This window comes from Brassica rapa, chromosome A07 (assembly GCF_000309985.2).
Source record: "Brassica rapa cultivar Chiifu-401-42 chromosome A07, CAAS_Brap_v3.01, whole genome shotgun sequence".
Lineage (NCBI taxonomy): Eukaryota > Viridiplantae > Streptophyta > Magnoliopsida > Brassicales > Brassicaceae > Brassica > Brassica rapa.
The window spans coordinates 25,750,069-25,759,193 of NC_024801.2; positions in this window are offsets into that span (position 1 = coordinate 25,750,069).

A 9,125-nucleotide genomic window follows, 5' to 3' on the forward strand; every position below is an offset into this window, starting at 1 on the left:
AGTGGTTACTATGGGTCCGATTGGTAATGGCTGTAGCTTTAAATATTTTGCTGTAGAAAAAAATCTGTAGACTTTTTGCTGTGGCTTTAGATTTTATTGCTGTAGAATTTTATTGAAGCACTAAAAAATTGCTTTGGATATTTGGCTCTGCAGAGCACTTGTACAGCTGTAGGATATTTTAAGAGCTGTAGTTTCAAAAAAGAATTTAAAGCTTGATTGCTCTGAATTTGATGCTGTGGAAATAAATAGAGCTGTGGACAGCACCTACAGCAACTACCAATCACCCCCTATGTTGACACGAAGATGTGGAGTGGAGGCTTCTAGTTCTAGCCTTCTACACATTTTGTTATTTGCGTCGAGTTTTATCATTGATTCATTTTTATTGTTGTGATCATATGATATATCGTTAGAGCATGAAGAAACTGGGGTTCATAACTCATAATTTTGACATTTTGTTTTTATATTTTTCGGTTAAAAGACGATTCTTATATCTTTTATTTAAGAGATGGTTCTTAGCTTTTTTAATTAAAATTTAAAAAAACTAAAAAACGTCTTTTATCCGAAACTAAGAACTCCAGTTAAAAAACTGGATTAATCATGATCTTATCTTATGTATGTTGGCTACTTGGCTTGTTCATCTAATTAAGTGCACGCAAAAGTTACCATTATCAGTTTTTTTTTAATGTCATTCCCTCTGTTGCTTAAGTTTATTTTTTATATTCTACATTTTCAATGCAAATTCATTTTTACTCTTTAGAATAACCAATGCTCATTCTATTTCATTATACGTGGTGTTTTAAAAATATTTTTGTATCAAAATAAATGACGTACGTTCTCACTATTTTAGATAAGATTTATTATTATTCAAAGAATTCTAGAGCATTTCAGAAAATTCTAAGAGGGAAGGAGACAGAAAGAAAGAGTGAAATAATTTATAAAGGCAAAACCCCACGAAGGAACTCGTGCCATTGTCCCCTTTTACCCTCTGGATTTCAAAATCTCAGTCTCTCTATCCATCAAATAACTGAGTCATGTAATGTTATGGACGTGTAACACTTTTTATATAATCACATCTTTTTTCTTCTTTTGATGGCAATCTAATCATCTATATTTTTACACTTCTGATGGTGCCACGTTAGTGTTACAATTTATCTATTTTATTTCTTTCCGTAGTATATCAAAATTGAAACTAATTATCGAATATATATTAATGGTCATACCAAAACTTTGGAGACCAGATGTGTGGACATCTTACCAAAATAGATTTTGATTTAATGATTTCACTGAGAGCATCTCCCAAAAATACTATGTTATGAAAATTTTATATTTGAATTTTAAAAATGTTTTTCTTCCAAAAGCAAAACTTAAAACTTAACTTCAAAACTATTTGTATTTTATCAAATGGTTTTTATATTTGTCATAATTAATTTAAATTAGTATTTTTTTGTAAATAACTAATCACATATATAAAAATGTTACAACAATATTAATTAATATTAGAATACAAATTTTAAATAGAAGTAACATAATTAATATTAAACTTCATAAACCAATTTTTGTAATGTATATATGTTCAACTAGTGTATTTTGAAGTGAAAAATGACTTTCTATATTTTCAATTTGTAGATTACAAACTAAAAATTGTTGAAATCAAGTGGTTTTAAACTTGTAAATACATTAGATCTGAACAAGAAAATAAATATTGCTAAAAAAACTTAACTTCTATAGATGATATTAACACTCAGTGAATACATTCCATCTGAATAAGAAATAATCGTACGTAATAGACATCAAAATAACAACAACAATCATCTTTGGTTACACAATTTGTTTAGACAGTATTTTGGAGATTTTTGATCAAATTTACCTAACTATTAGTGTTGTTGTAATATTTAAATTTATGTAATAGTTATGTCTTTATGTAATATTTCAAAAGATTTTTTGTTGTTAAGTTTCTTTTATATTGTTGTCGTCCAAATTTAGCTTTAAAATATTTTAAAGTTTTATTTAATTTTAGGGGAAAATTTCATGTTTACCACTTTCATGGTATCATTATTCATCTTTACCACCATTAAAAGGACATTTTAAAAAAGATATTCTTCATTTTGTATACCCTTGTTCTATGTATATAATAAATAATTATTTAAAGTTTTCAAATTATTCTTTTTCAAATTCGAATTTTTTTTATAACTTTTTTTTGAATAATATTTTTTGAATATTTTCTTCAAATTTTCTTTTTGAAAATCGAAAATTTTGTTTTAAACTATTTTTTTTAAATTATATATTTTAAGTATTTATTTATATATTTGTTAGAATCTTAAATTTCACATTCCAAAAACCATACTCCACCTCTCAACTCTAAATCTTAAGTCTAGATTAGTTAACCCTAGGAAAATAAATATCTTTTAATATTCATCAAAAGTGAGGGTAAAAATGGTTAGTGTAAACAAGAAAAATGGTATGTACTATGAATGTGTTATTTGTGGCAATTTCCCTTAATTTTATGTGTAAAATTTTAATTTATAAAAAAATGAATTTTTTTTTGAGATATAAAAATTTAAAGGGTTAATATGATAAACAAGAAAATATTTAAGAATTATAAATGTGATGTGTAATTGTAAGGACTAAAATGCAAACAAAAATATGAAACTTCTAATTTGAATTTTTGTGAAAAGAAACTTCAAATATAGAGTTTCACTCTTCAAAAATTCAAATTTGAAGTTTTGAAGTTCTTTTTTGGAGAGCAAAAAAATTCATATTTGAAGTTATAGAGTGTCTTTTGTAGATGCTCTAAGTCGTTCGATTAATACCATAAAGTATATATTTGATGACACCGATAATGCATCTATAAGCATTATTCGTCTGATATCATGTTTTAAAGATTGTTTGGATATAAGTATTTAAACAATATTAACATGATCTCTATAAGACTATACTTTAACTCTTTCGCATTTTTAATAAGTGATATCTAACAAAGTGGTGGTAGTCTAGTAATCTCTTGGAGTTTAGTATGTATCAACATCTATCATGGATTCGATTCCTCTGAAAACTAAGTTTTCATTATTTGGACGGTTTGGGCTTGGATTTTGTCTCAAGTGATTTACATGGTGAGACATAACAAATGATTGGTCCACCACCTAATATTAGTTTGAAGGTATTTCAAACTCAGATCATACATTATGGTACGCTTTCAGGCTAGTCCACTCTGTAACACTAACTATGTTTCTTTCGAGACCAATCGGATCAGCCGATAAGGCATATAAAAAATGTGATATCTTCGCTCTTAAAATAAAATGTTAATTAGAAAATGTAAATAAAACATGGTGAGTTGATTGTTTTGAAAAAAAAATACTAGTAGATGTGATTAGAAATCTTACAATACGGAGAAAGACGAAATAGTTTTATGCTTTACTGTTTTTACAATCACATGAGTATGCGATAAATTTATCAAATATTCTTCTAATCCGTAACTATTACTTCCTCCGTTTTTTTATATATGACGCTTTAGGATTGTGCACATAGATTAAGAAATATTTAATTTCTAAACAAAAACATCATTAATAGTTTATCTAACCACAATTTAACCAATAATAAAATATAAACTATAATATCATTGGTCATCTAGCATTAATTAGTAATAAATTTTACATAGAAAATTGAAAACGTCAAATAATTTGGAACAAAAAAATTCCTCTAAAATGTCATATATAAAAAAAAGGAGGGAGTAATAAATTAAAAAAAAACACTGCTGAAATGTTTATCATTTACACGTAGGAGTGAGAACTGAAAAGTGTGATAAAAAATAAAGGAAAATTACTCAAAATAAAGAAGAAGGAGACAAACGGAAAGCAATAAAAAGCAGTTTCGCTTTATCATCGGAAGCTTGAGTCCACCACACCACTCCCAATCACGTTGATTATCATCAAATAGACATTCGCCACATCATTTCTGTCTTTTGTCCACTTGTCTGAAATCAAACTACTACTTTGGTCTTTTTATAAATTTACTTTATTAATAAGTTACTGTAATACAATTTTTAAAAGAGATTATAAATCAATAAAATGTCGAGAGAGACGTGTACTGAGCTAACAGGTAGGCTACGGTGCCTTTAGGCTCCAAATGTGTGCAGCCCTTTTCCACCCTTTTCCCAAATAGGTCGGATTGATAAGCAACTCCACATGCACTAAGCAAAAGAGCCTCCACAGTTTGCTTTGATTGGGGTTTGGTGTTAGAGACTTTAACTTCATTTTAAAGTTTTCGAAGTCTAGTTTTGTTCAATCAGACTTCAGCCTATCTAATGTTTTGAAAGTCTTCTTCAAAAATTTCATATAGTCATAATAACTGTTTTTTAATTTTATAAAAAAAATTATTTTACACTTGACATAAGTTGCTTTTAAGCAACAAATTATGGTTTTTAATATTTCTAAACCCCATAATTATTATTGAAAAGTCAAAAATTTAACATGTAATTTTTAGAAACAGTTAAAGTTTTCAAAGTCACAAACAATAACGATATTCTATGTCAAATCGAATACATTATTATGTGTAATATATTGATAGTAAAATCATTTTTACTTACAGATTCTGGTATATTTCCTAGGCATCCATGTTATTAGTACCAACAAAATATTGTATTACATACGATACAATATAGTATATAGCAGAAAATAATACTGTAAGATATCAAATGAATCTGTTATTAAAAACACTTAGTTTATTGAAAATATTCATGTTTTGATTATTAGTACTTTAACCAGTTCTCTGTATCTATCATTTTATAATATTAAACTAGATATATCATTGCAAATCTCAGACCACCAAATTAGTATACAGCGAAAACTATGTTGGAACAATGTTACAATTGTTTTTTAAACATCATTACAAAAAATTACTTACATATTAGAAGATATCAAAACAAAACCTATTCGTTGTAATTTTCAGTAAGTAGATCAAGTTGGTATTCATCTAAATTTTGACTAATTTGAATACTGACAAGTGATAACTAATGTGTCTATACAGCACACATAAATCTATAACTTATAGAGCGGATTATCAAATTCCAATAGCGTTTCATGTTACTAAATGAACTAACATCATTGGAGAAAACATGCATATCTTATTTTTCCCACAAAACTTCGGTTTTACTTCAACTTGTTCCCTCGCCTTCTTCTCTCTGATATCTTCTGGTTGTACTATTATTTAATTAACATTAGTATCTTTAGCAAAATCGAGACTTATTTAGTTAAATACTAATCGGAGCGTTTGTGGCGACTTGACTCTTACCGCTATTACAACTTATAAATGGTATACACTCGTATGGATATGGGAGGAAAATGTGGACAATGATGGATTAGGGACCACTTAAACAGTCATTATTGTATCGAATGTGTGGTTTATATGGTTGATACGTTGCCTTAAACATTTTGCAAATCGTGATTAACAGCAAAAGGGAGATTTTGAGATGTCTTTGTGATTTTAAACAGAACACGTGTGAGGCATCTGATTATAGATATGTAGTTTATGAAAGTATAATTAATGTACTATAACTTCAGAAAAAGTAGCAATGTACTACATATATACACATGATCGTCATGCAAGTCGTCAGCATGCTATTCTTTTTCGAAGAAATGTATGGTCAAAATAATCTAATCATATATATATTGAGAAGAAATACCATTTTAGTTCACACAAAATATTTAACGGTAGTGTAATTAAACTAAACATTTAAAAAATCTTTAGTATAATATTTAGACCAATTCTTAAGATATTGGATATGCATTACAATGATCAAATCTTTAGTCATTTCTACACCATAAAACAACATTTTGTATTAAGGGATATGTATCCTATATTAGAAAATCAATGAAACATTAAGTAATATATAAAGGGTTAGGGCTAATCCAGTAATTACCAATTGGTTTTAAGTTGGAAACCCACAATAAACACAAATCTAACATGGTATCAGAGCCCAGATCCTAATAAGTTAAACCCCTAATTAATATTAACCCTATTCGACCGGGTATATAGGTCGTAATTGACTCTCTCGACCGAGTATAACTGTCTTAAAAAGTTTCCGAGATTTCTGGCCGATAAGAACCATCATCTCGAGGAGGGGTATTAAGGGATATGTATCTCACATTGAAAAATCAATGGGACATTAAGTAATATATAAAGGGTTAGGATCAATCCACTAATTACCAATTGGTTTTAAGTTGGAAGCCCACAATAAACTCGAATCTAACAATTAAGGGATATGTATCCCACATTGGAAAATCAATGTGATGTTAAGTAATATATAAAGGATTAGGGTCAATCCACTAATTATCAATTGGTTTTAAGTTGGAAGCCCACAATAAACCCAAATGTAACATGGTATCAGAGCCCAGATCCTAATAAGTTAAACCTCTAATTAATATTAACCCTACCCGACCGAGTATATAGGTCGTAATTGACTCGCTCGACCGAATATAACTGTCTTAAAAAGTTTTTGAGATTTCTGGCCGATAAGAGCCATCATTTCGAGGAGGAGTATTAAGGGATATGTATTTCACATTGAAAAATCAATGAAACATTAAATAATATATAAAGGGTTAGGGCCAATCTACTAATTGTCAATTGGTTTTAAGTTGGAAGCCCATAATAAACCCGAATTTAACATCTTGCAAACTATTTCATATATACTTAAGAAGTGCCCGTAGACGACTGAAACACCATGGATCTGTCATTTTTCTTTTTCATAGTATGGGTTTACTCTCTCTTTGTTTTTAGATGGTTTCTGGTTGTGACTAATTATCAACCCATGTTTTTCTTTTCTTTTACAATTTCCATTTGTTTACTTGTCTTTGTAGGAGATGCTCAAAAAATAAAAAATGCCCAAAATAATGTATATATTATGAAATATAGCATGAAATAATCCCCAAAAAGAAAACAAGCATATGATATGTATATATGTATATACCAATATTTAAATAGTTAAACTCCCTTTACAAAATAAATAATAATCCAAGGAAAATGGTTCCAAACTCGAGCCCTATAATTTATTTTATTTTGAAACTGTCAAACCTATATAGTTGATAGAGAAGCATTGATTGGCAACGGTAAATAGAACTAATATATGTCGTATGACTCTAAGTTTTCGAATTTGTTTTCTAAATTCTTCCCATAAACAACCAATAAATTCAAATGTTTAAAGAATTTTTATTAACATATATATACAAAACCTTGTATGTTGTTAATTACTATCGATACGTTGATAGATTGATTATCAAAGTAGCAACGTTCACACATAGTATTAGATACATATGGTTTATTACTTCGTTCCATTCATTTAATAATTCGCCTCTTTTGTGGTAGTTTTTTCGCTTACAAAAATGCAAATAATGATTTCTAACAGAATTCATTCAAACGTTTATTAGGAAAAAGCAAAGTTAATATGATATTGAGATGGCTAAGGCTAAGGCTTATAACTATCTTGGAGACAGATGGAGAACGAGGAACAAAGCTACTGCCGGTCATTATCTCTTGGTATGAATGCATTGACTAGCCGAAGAAACCCGTACTGGATATTTGTGTGTTCGTTCAGGCTATGGGGTTTAATTTTTCTTTTTTTTTGAATGAATGTAAAATTTATTCAAGCAAAAACCTTTTTACATCAAGTGCAACTGTTCTTTTTTGTATTTACAAAATCTGATTTAAAATAAAAAATTATCCAGCTCCTCCATTGCTTTCTTGTATCCCAAACCAAGTGATCAGACCTTCATCAAAGTACGCTGCCCCCTACCCTTTCACTGAAAGCAATCTGAGTTTCATGGTTTTGTCCACACACCTGACTAGACAGCCAATATTTTAAGGGGATTAATTAATTAAATGGGATGGAGCTGGACAAATATGGAATGAAGATGTAGATGTCGTTTGTTTCTCTATCTAAATGAGTCATCTGGATGGAAATGAGAATTTTATTCGTTTATGCATTAAAAGTAAAAGTCATTTCGATGGTTTATCTAGATGAGTTAAAAAATTTAAGTTTAATTTTGAAATCAGCTGGCTGATCCATTGTTAACCATCTGAATGGAGATGGTTCTCCTAAAATAGTATAATGTCTATAATACCTATAATATAATTAACAAATTACAAACATAAACCTAATATCATATTGTCACTCACGAAAAAATGACAAAACAGCAAAACGCATTTTCCCGCCTAAACCACACAAAAAAAAAAAAAATTCGCCAAAATCGAAAATCGAGTTTCTCTCGTCAAAACCGAAAATCTCATTTTTCTACCAAAACCAAAACACCTCGTTTCCCGCAAAAACCCAAAAATCTTATTTTCCCACAAAAACTAAAAAAAAAACTTGTTTTCATGTCAAAACCGAAAATCACATTTTTCCATCAAACCCGAAAATATCATTTTTTTGCTAAAACAAAAAAAAACAGTTATCCCACCAAAATTGGAAAATTCCATTTTCCCGTCAAAACATGAAAATCTCATTTTCCGCCAAAACCAGAAAATGTTTCCTACAAAAACCAAAAATATCATTTTCTCGCCAAAAACAAATAATAGCTTTTTCCTGTCAAAACCGAAACATCATTTTTCCTGCAAAAACGAAAAAACTTTGTTTTCCCACAAAAACTAAAAAATCTTGTTTTCATGTCAAAACCAAAAATCGCATTTTCCCGCCAAACTCAAAAATATCACTTTTTGCCGAAACCAAAAAAACAGTATTCCCGTCAAAACATGAAAATCTCGTCTTCCTGTCAAAACCAGAAAATGTTGTTACCCGCATAAACCGAAATCTCATTTTCTCGCCAAAAACAAAAATAGAATTTTTTGGCAAAATTAAAAAAATTGCATTTTCCCGCTAAAACCAAAAATCACTTTTTCCCACAAAACCCAAAAATCATGTTTTCCTTCTAAAACCAAAAAAATCATGTTTTCCCGCCAAAAAAAATAATCATGTTTTCTCACAAAAACTGAAAAAATCTCACTTTCCCGTATAAACAAAAACAAATCCGTCAAAATTGGAAAATTCCATTCACGCAAAACCCGGAAAAAATCCCATTTTCCTGCAAAAATCAAAAATCGCGTTTTCCCGCAAAAAAAATCGTGTGTTCCTGCCAAAACCG